The 19,962-nt window shown below is 40.7% G+C and overlaps 1 protein-coding gene across 3 annotated transcripts in view; it reads left to right on the top strand.

Moving 5' to 3' along the window:
* The first annotated feature begins 1,829 nt into the window (after positions 1–1,829).
* Positions 1,830–19,962, top strand: part of LOC121281964 — a 124,002-nt gene continuing 105,869 nt past the window's right edge. For 2 of the 3 annotated variants that reach the window (XM_041195253.1, XM_041195254.1), the window contains exon 1: positions 1,830–1,983. The gene's annotated coding sequence lies outside the window, so the exon portion shown is untranslated. The remainder of the gene's footprint in view (positions 1,984–19,962) is intronic. The other variant, XM_041195251.1, reaches the window with a different exon arrangement.

The following is a 19,962-nucleotide window of genomic DNA, read 5'->3' as shown; positions in this document are numbered from 1 at the left end:
CTTGCCTCCTGACCACTGATCCTTCTGTGTGCCTACTAAACTCAGAGTTTTTTAACCTCCCCAGGTTCTGACTGTGGTGGGGTCTCCTGCACTGTTGTATCTTCAGCCAGTTCAGGTAAGCAACCAGCTTTCACTTTATTGTACCTGGTGATCAGAATTCCTCCAGTGCTGTCACTATGTTGTACATGGTGCTTTTCAAAATTTCTGTTATGTTGCTACCATGTTTTATTATTTGCTCCTTTTAATATATGACTGATATAGGAGTTACAGGAATGCAAACGTTATACAACAAATATGTGGTTTCTTTATTATAACTTGAACTGTAACATAGCACACCACAAGTCAGGAGCATGTTTACACATATCTTACTCTCTGCTTGCAACACTTGGGTCATGTGACATCACTTCCTTCAGTGACTTTCCACTTACAATCTCTTAAAGTGGTCCCATATAGCATTGGGACCTGGAATTCATTGCCTGAGAGAGTGGCTGAGGCAGAAACTCTCAAAACATTTAAAAAGTAACTTGGATGTCTACTTGAAGAGCTGTGACTTCAAGGCTAAGGATGAAGTGCAGGAATGTGGGATAAGGCTGGGTACCTCTTCATCAACCAGCAGGGGCACGATGGCCCAAATGGCCTCCTTCATAGTAAATGTTCTGTGATTCAATGATTTTTGGATTTGGAGCCAACATTTCAATTCACTTTCACACACTGGTTCCTTCTATGAAACAGATCTCAAGACTGTTTCGCTGAACTTTGGTTTGAATTTGCCTTGAAATGTTCAACATTGCCCATAACTTCCCAACACCAAACTGGCAGCACACACTAATTATTCAATCAGGACAAATTTTACCTCAAAAATCCTGAATACAAGAAAGAAAATTTGAAACTGCAAAATCAATAGGAATCTTGGGGTTAAAATTTAAAAAAAAAACTTGCATTTGCTTTTCACAACCAATGGATATCTCAAAGTGCCCTACAGCAAATGAAGTACTTTTAAAGTGTAATCAACATTGCAATGTAGGTAATATAACAGCCAGGATGTGCGCAGCACAGCAAACTCCCACTAACAGAAATGCGATAATGATCAGATAATCTGTTTTTGTGATGTTGATTAGTATTGGCCACTATACCAGAGATAACTCCCCTCTTCTTCGAAATAGTGCCATGGGATCTTTGACACCCACCCTAGCCTTGGTTTAATGTCTCATCCAAAAGACAGCACCTTTAATAATACAGCACTCCCTCAGTAATGCACTTGTGTGTCAACTTTGATTATTTTTGTGTGGCTCAAATCCCGAAGTAAGACTTTTACAGTGAACCTTTTGACTCAGGGGTGAGAGTGCTATCAACTGAGCCAGAGCTGATACAAATTCCCAAATTCTATACGTTTCCAAGGATTTCCATGTTCCAAGGATTCCCATGTTCCAAAATGAGTCGCACTTGTCATATTAGGCCATTTACTAATGAATAGATTGAAAAGCCTACGTTCTTTTATTATTTATCATATGTTATGAGCAATGTTATTGTTCCCATATTTTCCTTGAAACAAGATAAGGCGCTGCACTAATGGGACATGCAAAGGAAAGTTATTAAGTACATACAGGAAAAGTATTATCACTTTGATGGCAGATGAGTACAGCACTCATCTCTGGAGTATTCTGAAGCTAAACACGTCTAACATTACCACTCAACTGAAACCGACCAGTTCCGTTTCAGTACACGCAGATGTTAATTTGCAGGGGGAGCGATTCCGACTATGGTGGTCCCGCCCCAGCGCTGCTCCCATTGGTGATTATTGCTCCTTTGCCATCAATCGCGAACTGACCAACTGTCAGTCGCAGGATAAACCCAGGAACCGGGTGTCAATCAGCACTGATGAAATGCTGAAGAGTCAGCGTGTAGCAAAGCAGCGCTAAGCAATTTAGATTCCTAAAAGAGTTTGGTCAGTGACTAGAACCTACCTTAAAAAAAGACACAGAGGTAAGTAGCACTTGTCTATTTTATTTTTCTTATCGGTGATTCGATCCCACAGTTATGCTGTTCATCCAAATAATCTAAAATTATAACAAAGATCAGTTACCTATGTAATATATTTTAATTTTCAAATTAGTTTCGTTCCGTTTTTTAAGCATACATTAGCCACCATGCTCAATTTAGGAAATACATTTAGCTGAGATTATGACACAAAAACATTCTACGCAACATTGAGGTTTTTTCTCTCAGAATAACAGGTGTTAAAAGTTACTTCTGTTTTAAAGGCGGAGGATGCGTTAACTAATTTTCCTAGGACGTGAGTCATGTTTTTACATCTTCCGCCACTTTTAATAACAAACACTTGCTTAAAAAGTATTTTTTCTTTGTTTTCTTGGAAATATATCAATTATATTTTTTCAAAGAGCATCTATTGCTGGGAATAATTAATTCTATAAAAGTATTTTAAAATTATTTTTTAAGCGCCTGGTCAATATAAAGATAATTCCAATTGGATTGCAATCTTCAGTAGAACACAGATGGTTGTATTACTGAAAAGACGTTACAGCCATGTGCTAACTGTTAAAAGCTCGAGTTGATAAGCCATTAAGGAGGCAGCAATGAATGAAGGATTAATATATGGGGGGTTGGGGGGAAGAGGAGATTATTTTGGGAATATAAATGAGGAGTTCCAAAGAAATACTCTGTCACTATTTGTGATACTATGGTAAAACATCATTTCTGAATATACTTAGTGTCACATCTGGCAACCAGTGTCGCCTTTCCCCAATATTTTTCGACTTGCACATTCTTATCATTTTATTCAGTCTATTTGCTAATGTTGATAAAAAGTTAGTTTTAAGTACATGTATGTCTTTAAATGTCCAAATCTCTAACTTCAAAGCTTTCAAAGTTTAAATATGGAATGATGGTTAGTCATGTTGTTTAGAGGAGGAATGCGAAGGATATGATTTTAAAAATTAAAGTCTGTAAATTACCGTTATACATTGATTATTTTATCTAAGACACAAGCCCATTTACAGTGTGATAATATGCTGACGTCACAGATAATTTTTAGGTTTAAAATGAACACACTGGCTATATAGAAAAGAGTTAACAGCATGGTGAAAGCTGACCGCAGGATCCATACTATTTGCACAATGCATCGTTCCAACAAGAAACATGAATGTTGAAATATTGCAATGCCGATTAGGTCATGGAGGGTGATGCAGACACAAACTCAAATACAGAGCCTCAAAGGTGTGTTTGGGCTACTGAGAGTGGGGCTCTTCAGGCTCACAAGAGCCCTGATTAATGAGCCACTGTAGTCACACTTGTGTGAAACTCTCCATTCCCCATGACGTGTAAAGGTATGGAAATATTCAGGGTCATACATTATCTCAAAGACTATAGTATCTGAGGAAATGCTAACACCACAATGATTGGTTAATGGAAAAAATGCTATTTAGTTTGTCATTTGTAACTTAACTCATGAGAATTTTTCTGAAACAAGTTTTAAACTTTGAAAAAAACAAATTAGACTGTTCTTAGTGACATTGTCTTTGGTTGGCAGTTGCTCAATATTAGGCTGCAGTGGAATGATATGCACAATTCTCATTAAAACCAAATGTGGTAAGAATTCTTCTGGTGATGTTGCAACATATAACACCCAATGTGTTTATGAAGATTTTTCCTGTTTGATATCTCTATTTAAAAAGTAAAGCTTTATTTTTATTCTTTCATGGTGTCACTGGCTAGGCCAGCATTTATTGCCCAACCCTAATTGCTCCTGAGATGTTGGTGGTGAGCTGCCTTTTTGAACTTCTGCTAGCCATGTGGTGTAGGTACACCCACAGTGCTGTTAGGGAGGGAGTTCCAGGATTTTTGACCCAGCGACAGTGAAGGAAAGGCGTTATGTTTCCAAGTCAGAAAGGTGTGTGGGTTGGAAGGGAACTTGCAAGTGGTGGTGTTTCCATGTGTCTGCTGCCCTTATCCATCTAGATGGTAGAGATCACCGGTTTGAAAGGTGCTGTTGAAGGAGCCTTGGTGAGTTGCTGCAGTGCATCTTGTAGATGGTACACACTACTGCTAATGTGCATTGCTGTTGGAGGGAGTGAATGTTGGAGGTGGTGGATGGGGTACCAATCAAGTGAGCTTCTTTGTCCTGGATGGTTTCGAGCATCTTGAGCTTTGTTGAAGCTAGGCAAGTGCAGAACATTCTATCACACTCCTGACCTGTGCCTTGTAGAGGCTTTGGGGAGTTGGGAGGCGAGTTACTCTCCACAGAATTCTCAGTCTCGACCTGTTGCTGTAGAAACAGCACTTTAATGGCTTGTCCAGTTCAGTTTCTGGTCAATGGTAACCTCCAGGATGTTGATAATGGGGGATTCAGTGATGGTAATGCTACTGAATGTCAAGGGGAGATGGTTAGATTCTCCTGCTGGCAATGGTCATTGCCTGGCCTTGTGTGGTGTGAATGATATTTGCCACTTCTCAGCATAAGCCTGAATATTGTGCAGATCTTACAAGAAAGGACCTGGTTTATGGAAATGAGGTGGGCCAAGAAGATCAAGCATAAATGGGGGAACATTTAGGAGACAGTGATTATTGTATCATAAGGCTTAGGATGATGCTAGTAATGGACAATGCAGAGTAAGAATAATTAACTGGGGGAGAGCCAACTTCAAAGGAGCAAGAATGGAGCTGGCCAGGTAAATTGGAACCAAAAGTGTTGGGAAAAACTGTAGCTGAACAAAGGGCCACCTTCAAAAAAAAAATGGTTTGGGCACAGTCAAGGTATATTTCCTCAAAATGGAAAGGTAGGGCAAACAAATCCAGAGCTGTCTGGATGAAAAGGAGGAGTAGGGTCGATCAGGGACCAAAAAGGGGATTTACACATGGAGACAGGAGGCATGGCTGAGGAGTTGAATGAATACTTTGCATCCATCTTTACCAAGGAAGCAGGTGCTACCTTGGCCACGGTGACAGAGGAGGAAACTCTGTCACTAGAAGGGTTCAAAATTGATAAGGAGGAAGTATATGATAAACTGTGGGTACTTAAAGTTGACAGGGCACTGGGACTGGATGCGATGCATCCAAGGATATTGCAGGAAGTGAGAGTAGAAATTGCAGGGGCACTGGCCATAATCTTTCAGCCTTCTGGACTCGGGAGGTGCCAGAGGACTGGAGAATTGCAAACAATATGCCCTTGCTCATAAAAGGTTGTAAAGATAAGTCTAGTAATTACAGATGAGTCAGTTTAACTTCAGTGGTGGGGAAGCTTCTAGAAACAATTATTCAGGATAGAATTAGGAATCGCATGGAAAAATGTGGGTTAATTAGGAAGAGCCAGCATGGATTTCTAAAGAGGAAATTGTGTTTAACTAACTTGTTGAAATTTTTTGAAGAGGTAACAGAGAGGGCTGATGAGGGTAATGCTGTTGATGTAGTGTACATGGACTTTGAAAAAGCAATTTGATACAATGCCACACAACAGGCCTGTGAGAAAAGTTTTATTTCATGAGCTATAAGGGATAGTAGCAACATGGATACAAAATTAGCTGAGTAATAAGAAACAGAGGGTAATGGTCAGTGGATATTTTTTGGGCTGGTGGAAGGTTTGTAGTGGAGTTCCCCAGGGGTCAGTATTGGGACCCTTGCTTTTCCTGATCTATATTAATGATCTAAATCTTGAGGTGCAGGGTACAATTTCAAAGTTTGCGGATGATACGCATCTTGGAAGCATTGTGAACTGTGAGGAGGACAGAATGAACTTCAAAAGGACATAGACACATTGGTGGAGTGGGCAGATAAGTGGTAGATGAAGTTCAATGCAGAGAAGTGTGAGGTGATGCATTTTGGTAGGAAGAACATGGACAGACAGTATAAAATAAGGGGTACAATTCTTAAGGGGTGCAGGAGCAGAGGGACCTGACTGCATATGCACATTGATCATTGAAGGTGGCAGGACAGGTGGAAAGAGCAGTTAATAAAGCATGCAGTATCTTGGGCTTTATTAATAGGGGCATAGAGTACAAGAGCAGGGAGGTTATGCTGAGCTTACATAAGACACTAGTTAGACCTCGGCTGGAGCGTTGTGTTCACATCCTTCCTATATTGTGGTGCCCAGAACTGAACACATTAGAGAGAGGGCAGAAAAGGCATACAACAATTGTTCCAGGGATGAGAAACTTCGATTGTGAAGACAGACTAGAGAGGTTGGGTCTGTTCCCCTTGGAGAGGGGAAGGCTAAAAGGAGATTCGATCGAGGTGTTCAAAATCATGAGGGGGCTGGATAGGGAGAAACTGTACCTGTCCGTAAAGGGATTGAGAATGAGAGGGCACAGATTTGAAGTGATTTTTAAAAGAAGCAATGTGATATGAGAAAAATCTTTTTCACACAGCGAGTGGCTCGACTCTGGAATGTGCTGCCAGGAAGTGTGGTGGAGGCAGGTTCAATCGAGGCATTCAAGAGGGCATAAGATGATTATTTGAATAGAAACAATGTGCAAGGGTACAGGGAAAAGGCATGAGAATGGCACTAAGTCATAATGCTCATTCAGAAAACCGGTGCAGACACGATGGGCTGAATAGCTGCCTCCTGCACCATAACAGTTCCGTGATGCTGCATATGGACATGGACTGCTTCAGCATCTGAGGAGTCACAAATGATGCTGAACATTGTGCAATCATCATAGAACATCCCCACTTCTGACCTTATGATGGAAGGAAGGTCATTGATGAATTATTGATGGTTGGGCCTAGGACACTACCCTGAGGAAAGTCTGGGTTTATAGCGTCATTCAAAATGTCACCGAGGTAATACACAGGACTATATTTAGAACATCGTTACACAACACCAGAAGGCATTCTACCCTCCTTCACAGATAGAGATTATGTCCTGTGTAATTAGTAACTGTCATATTAGACACTGCTTTAATGAAGACCATTAATGAGTTAGTATGATTATTAAGATTGTAGGCAAAGGATTAAAATATGAATCTTCTTGCTACTAATATCTCATCATATAGGTGTTGTACAGTATAGTTTCAACTCCTACAGGTAAGATATGTTCTGTGAGCAGACTGATATTCCAGGACCACTAATATGATGGCTAACCCAGAAGGATAAAACAGTAAAAACAGGGAAATAGAGTACTGGTCCCAACTGTTTTTTTTTCCTTTCTGGGAAGGTTTAAGTACGTAATTACCTCCAGGTTCTCTAGAGTAGCAGAAAACACATGAGAACATTCATTGTGACCATCAATAGACAATTGAAGCTGATTTGTTATGTAAGTACTGAGCTACACCAATTAATCTCACTCTGGAAATGTAGTTTTTCATTAAGCATTCATACCCTCATACTCAACCATTCAGACCATGCCATAAGAATAGTCAGTAGAAAATAAGTCACCCATTCAGTTCTTGATCGGGCAGCCTGGTAAATGAGGAACCAAAAGTCATGACGTGTAATTTGCAGCATGGCAAATTGTGTGTCAATTCATGATTCCACTCTGTCTTATCCCTAACTGCCCTTTGATGGCAAGCCTAATAAATGAAAATTGTTGCAAAGCCTGGTAGTCTTTGCTGCCTGGTTATCCCTGCCCCCAAAAATCTTACACATGCCAAAGTACGAATGCAGCTAATAACACTAACTAAAAATGAACTAACATTTGAATAACATAAATTGTTACTCATGTATAGATATATCAAAATTACACTGAACTAAAAATATTAACAGTACATAGTGATGCACAGCAGTACAAAACAAAATAACTACTTAATATGGACAGCATTTACTCCCATTTTTTTTTGCTGTTTGGGCAACACCCATTCCCAGCACATTAAAGGTTTGAGAATTTACAACATAAGAGGCCTCTTATTCTGAGATTCTGTGGCCTGGTTCTAGACTCCCCAGCCGGGGGAGCCATCTTTCCTGCATCTACCTTGACGAGCCTTGTAAGGATTTTGTATGTTTCGATGAGATCGCCTCTCATTCTTCTAAGAGAATACAGGCCCAGTCTCCTCAATTTCTCCTCACAGGACAACCCCACCACCTCAGGAATCAGTCTGGTGAATTTTTGTTGCATTCCTCTATGGCAAATATATCCTTCCTTATAGGTAAGGAGTCTAAAACTGTACGCAATACTAGGTGCAGTCTCACCAAGGATCTATACAATTAGAGCAAGACATCCTTACTCATGTATTGAAATCTTATTGCAAAAAAGGCCAGCTCACCATTTGCCTTCTTAATTGCTTGCTGTACCTGCATGTTAGCTTTCAGTGACTCATGAACAAGGACACCCAGGTCCCTTTTGGTCATCTCTCATCACTTAAGAAATAACTGTGTTCTTGCCCACTCACTTAGCCTGTCTAAATCCCATTGCAGCCTCTTTGCATCCTCCTCACAATTGACATTCCCACGTGGTTTTGTCTTATCAGCAAACTTGGAATTATTATGATTGGTCACCACATTCAAATCATTGATATAGATTGTGAACAGCTGGGTCCAAGCACTGATCCTTGTGGTACCCCACTAGTCACAGCCTGCCAATTTGAGAATGACCCATTTATTCCTACTCTCTGTTTTCTGTCCGTTAACCAATTTTTAATCCATGCCAGTATTTTACCCCCAGTCCTATGAGCTCTAATTTTGCATACTAAACTCTTGTGTGGGACCTTTTATCATAAACTTGCTGAAAATCCAAATACACCACATCACAGGTTCCTCCTTATCTATTCTGCTAGTTACATCCTCAAACATGATTTCTCTTTCATAAATCCTTGCTGATACTGCCCAATCTTACCATTATTTTTTAAGTGTTCAGTTATCACATCATTTATCATAGATTTGAACATTTTCCCTACTTCTGATGTCAGGCTAGCACGTCTGAAGTTCCACGTTATCTCTCTCCATCCTTTCTTAAATAGTGGGGTTACATTTGCTATTTTCCAAACTGTAGGAACCATTCGCAGATGTATAGAATTTTGGAAGATGACCACCAATGTATATATTATCTCTCCACCCACATTCTGGGGTGAAGATCAAGTCCAGGAGATATATCAACTTTCAGTCCCATTAATTTCTCTCCTTTTTTACTAATACTAATTTCTTTCATTTCCTCACCCTTGCTAGTCTCTTGGTTGTCTAATATTCCTGGAAAGTTTTTTGTATCTTCCTCTGTGAAGACAGATGCAAAGTATTCATTTAGTTTCTCTGTCATTTCCTTATTCCCCATTATAAATTCTCCTCTTTCTGCCTGTAATGTGCCCACATTTGTCTTTGCTAATCTTTTCCTTTTATATACCTATAGAGGTTTTCAGAGTCTGTTTTTATTTTTCTTGCTAGTTTACTCTCATTCTATTTTCTTCAGTTTCTTGGTCTTACTTTGCTAAATTCTAGAAAGCTCCCAATCCTCAGGCTTGCAACTTTATAAGTCTCTTCCTTTAAAATACCTTCTCTGCTAGCCACGGTTGGATCACGTTTCCTACCCCCACCTACTTTTCTTTTTTGCTTATCCTTCTTAAATGTTGAAAACCTGTGTACATTCAGTTCCCCACCTTGGTCACTCTGCACCGATGTCTCTGTAATAGAACTTAGATCATACCCATATACTACTATTTGTGCTGTCAATTCATCTACCCTGTTGTGAATAGCTCATGCATTCAGTTAGAATGCTGTTAATTTTGCCTTTTTAACATTTTTCTGTATTTTGAGCCTGTTTGATGCTGGCCTTTGGTTCCACTGCCTTTCAATTTCACTTATTACTTTTCTTCATACCATTACAAGCTTAGTTTCTCCAATCTCTCAGGTTCTCATTCCCCTGCCAAGCTAGTTTAAACTCTCCCCAACAGCACTGGCAAAACTCCCAAGTGAGGATATTGATCCTAATCCTGCTAAAATGTAACTTGCCTGCCTTGGAAAGGTCCCACCTGGCCCATAACCGGTTGCAGTGCCTCAGATATCTAAAGCACCCCCCTTCCTGCATCATCTCTCCAGCCAGTTTGTTTGCTTTATCTTCCTATTCTTTATTCACTGGCATGTGGTATTGGGCATAATCATGACCTTACTGCGAATGAAGTCCTGCTTTTTAATATATTTCCTAGTTCTCTCAAACCTGCTTTCAAGACCTCATGTCTCTTTCTAACTATGTTGTTGGTACCAGCGTGGACCACAACATCAGGCTGCTCCACCTCCCCCATAGAGATGTCCTGCAGCCACTTGATGACATCCTTGACCCTGGCACCAAGGAGGCAACATACCATCCTGGAGTCATGCCTAAGGCCACAGTAAAGCTTGTCTGTTCCCTTAACTATTGAGTCACCATGCCACTATGAACTTCTACTCCTCTTCCTCCCCTCTTGTGCAGCTGAACCAACTGTGGTGCCATGGATTTTGCTCTGGCTGCAGTCCTCTGAGGAACAATTGCCCTCACCAGTATCCAGATTGAAAAACCAGTTAGAAAGAGTGATGCACTACCTGCATGATCTTCCTAGAGTGTCTGGTGGTCACCCATTCCCTCTCTGCCTGTTCTTTCTTGACCTGTGGTGTCCATGTAGTTCTCAGGCTCACGGATGTACCAGAGTGAATTCAGCCATTGCTCAAGTTCCAAAACCCAGTGCTCAAGTTTCTGTAGCTAGTGACACTTTCTGTACTCTAGTTGTCTAGGTCACAGGAAGCATCCATGACTTTCCACATGTCACAAGAAGGGCATTCCGTGCAGCTGAGCTGCCCTAGCATGCCTTAACTTTACAGACTATTTATTATAAACCTGGAGATTGGAAACGTAGACCCTATTGTTCCTAATAAGCTTTACCAATGCTAGTAAACCTTATTACTACTGATAACACCTTACAATTACTACTAAATTACCTGAGTTTTAGAACATAACTGACAAAAATACTCGCCAACCTGTTTCCCTGTGATGTCACAGTCTGAATTTTTATCAGAATGCAGCCAGTCCATGGACAGAGCTCCCTGGCTCTTTTAAACTGGTCAGCCACTATCTGCATCCTTTAAAACTCAAAGTCAAGATAGCTACTTAAGTGAACGTCACCTCCTTGCTCACTGGACTGATTTCCCTCACTCACCAAATTCCCAAGCTCACACTCTGAATAGTTGCTCTCAGTAACCAGTTGCTATCTTCATGCTTACTTCATGTGCTTAGCAAGTTGACCTCTACTTATACTAGTTGAAATTCTACAGAGACTAGTCAGCACTGCTGGATAGAGAAACTAGTTCAAGCTAGCTACCTGATTAACTACCTGCAGCTGCCTCCCCTGTAGGGAGCTTGTTTATTCCTGGCTAATAGTGGACATCTCAAATCACTTTACGGCCAATGAAGTACTTTTTGAAGTTTAGTCACAATTGTAATGTAGGAAACGCAGCAGCCAATTTGAGCTCAGCAAACTTTCACAAACAGCAATGTGATAATGCCCAAAGATAATCTGTTTTTCATGAAGTTGATAAATTGTGTCTAGGATACCAGGGATAAGTCCCCTGCTCCTCTTCGAAATAGTGCCAGCTGACCTTTAACATCTACCCAAGCAGGAAGCTGGAGCCTTGGTTCAATGCCCCATCAGAAATACCACACTTGCAACAGTTGAATCAATCCCTCAGTGCTACACTGGAGTGTCAGCTATGATTTTTGTGCTCAAGCCCCAGGGTGGGACTTGAACCTGGAATCTTGCGGTTCAGAGGCAGGATTGCTGCCAACTGAGCCATGGCTGACAGAAATCCAAGTCCTCTCCTGAAGATCATTCTATCTCTGTATGTATCTCACTTTCAAATTCCTCTACAATTTCAGCTTGTGTTATTCAAATGCATTTCTCCAGTTCAACATCCCAATGTGTACTGGTTTCTGAAGTCAGTTGTGTTCTGGCCTCAATCATCTTTACTACCAACCCATCCTATCTGTTCATACGGATTGGGATGAAAGCCACAGATAAGCAGTATTGGTTTAATTTAACTTACTAATTTTAATAATTTAATTTATTTTTAGAGGGAGTCAAGCTTATAATTTTAAATGATAAACTTCAGAATACACCTTGTTCTGGGTATTACATGGCATTACATAGTGCTATGTAGTACCCAGAATAAGGTGTATTCTTGCAATTTACTATTAAACATGATTTAAAAATTATCAGGTACACTCCAGAAAGCACCTTTTTCTAAGTATTTTGTTAATCTCCTGCTCCTGCCTTCAGTGGGGAGGAAATAATCCAACTCCACATGGGAAGGTGATGAGGTTGGTATTCTGCGAGGATGAGATCAAGTGAGCTGAAGGATCAGTCCAGTGGTTTTCTCTAAAACAGAGGGGCTGGAGCACTAACTGCATATCTGACTGTAGCCCAGCTCTTAAATTCCATCCTTTGCCACACTTCTATAGTGCATCTCAGTCAAAGATGTTTTAGCCAGGATAGGGTCAGAAGTTATTTGTCTGAAACTTAATTTAAAATTTTAATTTGAGGCTAGTGGGATGATTTTGTTTATAGCATTACAATACCTCTAAACTAATCCATTGTCTTATTTTCTCTAATCTAATTGAATCTGGAATCATAGAATGGATAACATCCCTTTGGATCTTTTCACAATGTCCCAACAAACCCAGGTTATACAAATGTGTCTTCAGCAGGATCCAGTTCAAAGTACGTGTGAATCTGAAGCACAGCAAATTGCACCCACTCTCTGGGCTCACATGGAAGCCTGAGCCAGGCCTTGACCTTTCAACTACAGTGCAATACACAGGGCAAAACTGCATTTCTTTCCCTGCCTCAGTTCCCTTCCCTAGTTCCTTGCTCAGAGCGTTATGGCCAATCAGTTCAACAGGATGGGGCAAAACACTGTTTCTAGTGAATTATCTCAAATGTGCTCAGTACTGTGAGCAAGACTGTGGGCTGCATGTAGAAAGTTAGTGCATATCTGTGGTTAATTCTGTCGTACCAGATGCGGAGCTTCCGTGCTACTATCTTACTCCAGTCACAGTACAGGATGTGGAAGATTCCACTCTATTATCGAGTACACACTCGACTTCAGATGGCACCCGACCTCACACTGCTCTCTGATTATGTACAACAATTGTGTGTCATTTTTTTTCTAATTACAGTGTGCTATTCTAACATGGCATGGAGGCTGAACAATAACTTACCTCATTTACAAAAAAAAGCTTTATTATAATGAGATAAAGTAACAACCATTTTATTTCTATTGCTGCAGAAATATGGTCTTCAAGTGGTGCTCATCACTAGTGCAACATCTTTCAACAGAATAGTCTCCAGCCTCTACTTAGTAGCTTATCAACAATGAGCTTGGCAGGTAGAATAGGCAAGTTAACTAAAACCAATTTGTTCACAGCAAAATATGTTGACGTGGTGCATTAAGGTTCTAGTGCTTTTTCTTTGCCAAGGGATAAACCCAATAAACTCCCCACATGAAACATACCCAAAGACTACAGCTTTTCAAAAAAACTGGGCTTTAACTTTAGTATAAGTGAATTTGAAGTTTAAATCTACTGCCTTGCATGGAATGCCAGTGTCTTTCCCTTGGCAGTCAGTCCCTCTGATCTGAGAGACAGATCTGGTCAATAACCATTTGATTTCCCTAATACAAAGGCAAAATATTGTAATATTTTGGAAACCTGAAATAAAAACACAAAGTACAGTACATACTCAGGTCAGGAATCTGTGGCGAGAGAAACAGAGTTAACGGATTGAATTTTCGTGCAAGCATTAGGATCCGAGGGGTCCCAAGCCCGCACTTACTGGGAGGGAGATCAGCCGAGCAGTCTTCCCAGATTCAGCCTCTTAGTTGGCCATCTCTGTATTTGCCACCCTTGGGTGGGTTCTTGAGGCTGCCAGCTCAAGAGGGCTGGTGGCTCTTGATTCTCAGCAGCCCACTGGGAGAGGTGGGTGCTGCTGAGGCAGGTTGGTCTAACGTGAGGGAACCTCAAAATGGAGGTGCACTAAAGATGTGTAAATCTAATTGCAGATTCAAGAGGTGCCAAGCTGGAAAGTCCCTCAGCTTGGAGGGGAAACCCCTTTGCTGGTAGACTTGGGCCGTGGTTCAGCTCTTTCCCACTGGCAGTCCCATCTTTAGGGCTTTAAACCTCTGACTGTGGCCCCCAGCCTGCTACAGGGAGGTCGCCTCCATGGAGCTGGTGGCTTCCACACACTGTGAGGGCCAGCTGCTGGTGGTGTTGCAAAATCATCTCTAAATCCTCAAATTGCTTGCCTGCTTCCATGCAGCAAGTAGGTGATCCAACTGCAAGGCCACTCCTGGGAAACTTCCCCAATGATAGGAGTGTGTCAGGGAGCCAGCCTGATGGGCTCCCTCCTATTTTCCCAGCTCTTCTGTCTCTAAGCCTGCCACTACGAGACTAGGAAAATTCAGCCCAACATTTTAGGTCAATGACCTGGTGGCTTCTGATGGAAGATCATCAACCAGATATGTTTCTCTCTCCACAGATGCTGCCTGACCTGCTGAGCATTTCCAACATTTCCTGTTTTGATCTCAATCCCTGCCATGAGCTGAGCGAACTGATGTTTGCCAAGACAACAATAGAGGCGCTTCAGTTACCCTCAGTTCCCTGGATTAATGAAGATAAATAAAATCACACGTGGTTCCCATTCATTTTATTTCCAAAAATATCCTTTTATTCTCAAGAGTTATAAAATATATTACATAATTCAATGTTAACATTACATAAAATTCAAAACAGGTCAGTTTCTTTCAATATGTTATGTGCTGCTACGAGGGTGTCTCGCTACACATAACAATTACCAAGTTATATTTACAATATTCATTTCATGTCAAATATACAACCTGAGGGGCTTCACACCATTTCTAGCCTCTTGGTGTACTATGTTGGGAGGGCCTGAGACAGTGGCCTTTCCCCATTCAGTCTTGGTTCCCACTTTTGATTGTTATCCAGTATCCTTCAAAAAGTGTATGTTTTGGACAGTGGGTGAGGACAGGAGCATACTTGATTGTGATACCCTTTCACTGTACGTTAGCAAACTGATTCATGCTGTCTTGGCTCACAATCAGATAATGGTCAGTTGGGCAATGTATCAGGAATTGTCTGGCATCCTAAAAACTATAACCCAGCAGAAATCAAAATTTTCAAGTGAGAACATGAGAAAACTGGGAGTGTGCAAAGCAAGTCAAAGTGAAATTTCTAATTTTTATCATGCATCGGGTGGGAGAGCCATACCTGCCCTCATGCTTTTAAAGTGATGAAATTGAGAACTGACAATATCTGTCCTGATGGATCCATGGTTCTATCTCTGCTCTGAGCGTGAGTGAAATCACTTAAAGTAATGTATAGTGGTTTTACCCAGATAAGAGCCCATCAAACCTAGCACATAGAAGGATAGTTGTGGGTGCTGGAGGCCAATCCCTGGGCATTACTGCACGAGTTCCTCAGGGCAGTGTCCTAGGCCCAACCACCTTCAGCTACTTCATTAATTCATAAGACCAGAAGCAGGGATGTTCCCTAATGATTGCGCAATGTTCCATTGAATTTACAACTGCTCAGATAATGAAGCACTTTGTGGTTGCATGCATCAAGAATCAAGCTTGGCAAGTAACATTCACACCAGACAAGTGCCAACTAATGACCATCTCCAACAAGAGAGAATCTAACCACCACCCCTTGATATTCAATAGGATTATCATCATAAAAGCTCCCCAACCAGTCATTGGACTAACTGTGGCTACAAGAGCAGGTCAGAGGCTGGGAATTCTGCAGCAATAAACTCAGCTCCAGACTCCCCAAAGCCTGTGCACCATCTACAAGGCACAAATAAAGAATATGATATAATATTGTCCCCTACTTGCCTGGATACGCACAGTTCCAAAAATGCACAAGCACGGGCAAATTGATGCCATCCAGGACAAAAACAGTTCGCTTGATCGGTACCCCATCCACTACCTTTAAACATTCACTTCATCCATCACCAGCACAGTGGCAGCAGTGTCTAATGTCTACAAGGTGTACTGCAGCAGCTTGGCAAGGCTCCTTCAGCAGCACCTTTCAAATCCACAACCTCTACCACTTAGAAGGGTGAGCAGCAAACATGGGAGCACCACCACTGCAAGTTCCCCTTCAAGTCACACACCATCCTGACAGAAACATGGTTACAAGGTGATTAAGGTTGGGAAATATTCCAGGGTACACAATATTTTGTAAAGACAGACAGAATGGCAAAGGAGTGGAGGTGATTCTGAAAGTAATTGATGACATAAGGACGTTAGTGAGAACGGATCTGGCCTCAGAAAATCATGAAGTAGAATCTGTATGGATGGAAATTAGGAATAGCAAGAGTCAGAAAGCACTGGTGGGAGTGGTTTACAGGCACCCTAACAGTAGTTATATTGTTGAACAGAGCATTAAACAAGAAATTATGGAGCTTGTAACAAGGATAATGTAATAGTTGTGGACAACTTCCATCTTCTGGACTGGGACAGTCAAATTGGGAAGAGTTGTCTAGAAGATGAGTTTGTAGAATGTTTTTGTGGCAGTTTCTTGAAGCAATACGCAGTGGAACTGATGTTGGCTTTTTCTAATCATACAATGCTTTTCTAAATGCATTGTTAAGGCTTCCTTAATAATAAATTCCAGCATTTTCCCAATGACAGATGTTAAGTTAATTGGCATGTAGCTTACTGTTTCTTTCTTGCTCCTTGAAAAGCAGTGTAACATTTACCACTGCCCAATCTGATGGGGCTGTTGCAGAATCTAAGGAATTTTGGAAAATCACAGCTAGTGCATCCACTATCGCTGCAGGTATTGTTTTAGAACCCTAGCGTAGAGGCCATTAGGTCCTGGGGATTAGTTAGATTTTAGTCCCTTAAGTTTCTTCTGACTCTGCTTCTAAGGGATCAGGGTTTACTTTAGCTACTCTTTTGCTTTTTATATACTTATAAAAACAGATTGTAAGATCTTTTATATTACTGGTTAGTTTACGCCCATATTCTATTTTCCCTTTATATCAACTTTTTGGAGGCCTTATGCTGGTTTCTAAAACACTCCCAAACCTCAGACTTGCTACTGTTTTTTTCTTTTTGCAAGATTGTAAGCCTCTTCTTTCAATCCAATACTATTCTTAACTTCCTGAGTGAAAATCATATCCTTCTTGCTGAGTTTTTGTTTTTCAATGGAATGTATTTTTGTTGAACATTGAATTGTTTCTTTAAATGTCTTCTACTGTTCATTTACTGCCGTATCTTTAGTCTAATTACTCAATTAATCTTAGCCTGTTCTCCCCTCATGTATCTAATTAGCTTTGTTTAAGATTCTTGTTTGTGATTGGAGTATGTCATTTTCAAACTTAACATGGAATGCAATGGTATTATGATCACTATTTCCCAGTGGATCCTTCACTGTGACATTAATAATTAACTAGTAGGATGAATAAAGGAGAACCAGTAAATGTAATATTCTGGATTTCCAAAGAGGCATTCAATAAGGTACCACACAAAGGTTTAATAGGCAAGATAAGGGCCATGGAGTTGGGGGTAATTTATTAGCATGGGTAGAGGATTGGTTAATGGTCAGGAAGCAGAAAATGGAAAGAAAAAAGGAGCATTTTCAAGTTGACAGGCAGTGAATAGTGGAGTGCCACAAGGATCGGTGCTGGGGTCTTTCTATTTACAATATATTAATGACTTAGGTGAAGAGAGAGAGAGTGTAATGTATCTACATTTGTTGATGATACAAAACTAGGTGGAAAGGTGAGCTGTGGAGAGGATGCAGGCTACAAAGAGATATTGACAAGTTAAGTGAGCAACAAGATGACAGATGGGGTATAATGTAGGGAAGTGTGAAATTATTCACTTTGGTCGTAAGGGTAGAAAAACAGAATATTGTTTGAAAGGTGAGAAACTTGTAAGTGTTCGAAGAGACTTGGTTGTGCTTGTACAAGGAATGCAGAAAGTTAGCATGCAGGTACAGCAAGCAATTAGGAAGGCAAGTGGCATGTTGGCCTTTATTGCAAGGGGATTGAAGTATAGGAAAGAAGTCCTGCGGACAAGTACAGGGTTTTGGTGAGACCGCATCTGGAATACTGTGTGCAGTTTTGATCTCCACATTTAAGAAAGAATATATTTGCATTGGAGATGTTGCCATTCCTTCAGCATTGCTGGGTCCAAATCCTGGAACTCCCTCCCAAACAGCACTGTGTGTGTACCTACACCACATGGAGGACAGCAGGTCAAGAAGATGGCTCACCATCACCTTCTCAAGGGCAATTAGAGACAGGCGATAAATGCTGGCCTTGCCAGTGACACTCATATCCTGTGAATGAATTGAAATAAAATGAGTAATCAAGGCCATGAAAGAATGTGGAAAAACTGAAGCATAATGGAAACAAAATAAAGACACTTTTTTCCCCCTTTTCTTCCTATTCCTCTACTTTTACTCAGGCATCAGATACCCCAAGTCCTGGTCAGGCCATGCCTGGACTTCTGTGAGCTGTTCTGGGTACCACACAATAAGAAGGATGCATTGGCGTTGTAGGGAGCACAGTGTAGATTTACCAGGATGACACCTAGACACCGATGATTAAATTACAAGGAGAGGTTATACAAACTAAGGTTTATTGCCTCGAATTTAAAAGCTTAATGGGTGATTTGATCCAAGCTTTCAAGATATTAAGAGGAACAGGGAGTGTAAATTGGGAGAAACTATTTCTACCAGTTGGTGAGTCTAGCATAGTCAAAACAATTAAAGACTTTTCAGGAGTGAAATTAGGAAGCAAATCTTAATGCAAAGGGTAGAAGTTGGAAGTCTTGTTCTGCAAACAACAGTTGATGCCAGATCAATTGTTAACTTTATAACCATTGATGAGGTGAGATTGATAGCTTTTTGTTAGCCAAAGTTATGGAGTACAGTCCAGTATATGTAATTCGGTGGCAGATCAGCCCACTCCTGTTCCAACGGAGGTAAATAAATCAGCCCATTCACCAATTCACCAATTCACTAAAACATGTACTAAACAATGATTTAATAGACCTGGGTTGTTAGGAAGTATAAATAACCAACAGGTTAATCAGGAGTATAAGTTTCAGAGATCCACAGATGTATTTATTCTGGTCAATATCTTGTGCTCGGTTTTACATTTTCCAAGCAATCATTTTAATGCCTTATTCACATGACTGATATTAAAGTTGATGCCATATTTATATTTTGTTGAACAGTTTTACATGCATTCATGTATGTTTTATAAAAATATAAATCATGAACAATCTGTTTTGATGATGAGGGGTACATTTTGCTATACGAAATGGTCATGGCATGTGTGATCCAATCATAATAGGGCATTGACCTTGACAAGCAGTGGGAAACCGGATACTGCTGTCAGGTTTGGGGAAACGTTGAAGAAGTCAGGGTCACATTGGTGAGATTTGGCCCTGTTAAGAATCAGACGTTTTCACTTTTGATTTGCGGAGAAACATCTTTACATGTAAATTCAAATGATTTCTGAAGAATTTCTGTTCCAACGGTTTAAACAGAGGGCAAATCAGGTGGGTTCTGTTAATGACAAGTACTCCTCCTTGCCACTCAGTGCACCAAGACAGAAGCTATACTTTACACCCAAACAGTAAATACTAAAATTTATCCCTTTCACAAAATGAAGGGAAGAAAATTGGATGGGGGAGCTTTAAATGTACACTACATAGATGAGCAATGCAAACAGAAACCCTTTGTTAAGAAAGTTTATCAGAAGTTCCCCTGATCACTGTACTATTTCCTGTCTGCAGTAGCTTTGTGTAGTGCAGTAGCAGTATCAAAGTGCATCATTTCCTGTTATGGGACACTGTGCATGACAGTCTATCTAACACAGGCCATTATCTCACTTGCACACAGCAGGATCTACCAGCAGCTGTTACTCTGCCACCTGCTGCCTTTGGTCATGGCCTCTGGACCAAGTACAGAACATTTGAGGAATTGAAAAATGTCACTTTCCATTTAAGCTTGAGGGAGGTGGG

The sequence above is a fragment of the Carcharodon carcharias genome, chromosome 9 (genome assembly GCF_017639515.1).
Source record: "Carcharodon carcharias isolate sCarCar2 chromosome 9, sCarCar2.pri, whole genome shotgun sequence".
NCBI classification, from domain to species: domain Eukaryota; kingdom Metazoa; phylum Chordata; class Chondrichthyes; order Lamniformes; family Lamnidae; genus Carcharodon; species Carcharodon carcharias.
Note: the sequence above shows the minus strand (reverse complement) of the source record. Positions and strands in the feature narration are given on the sequence as shown.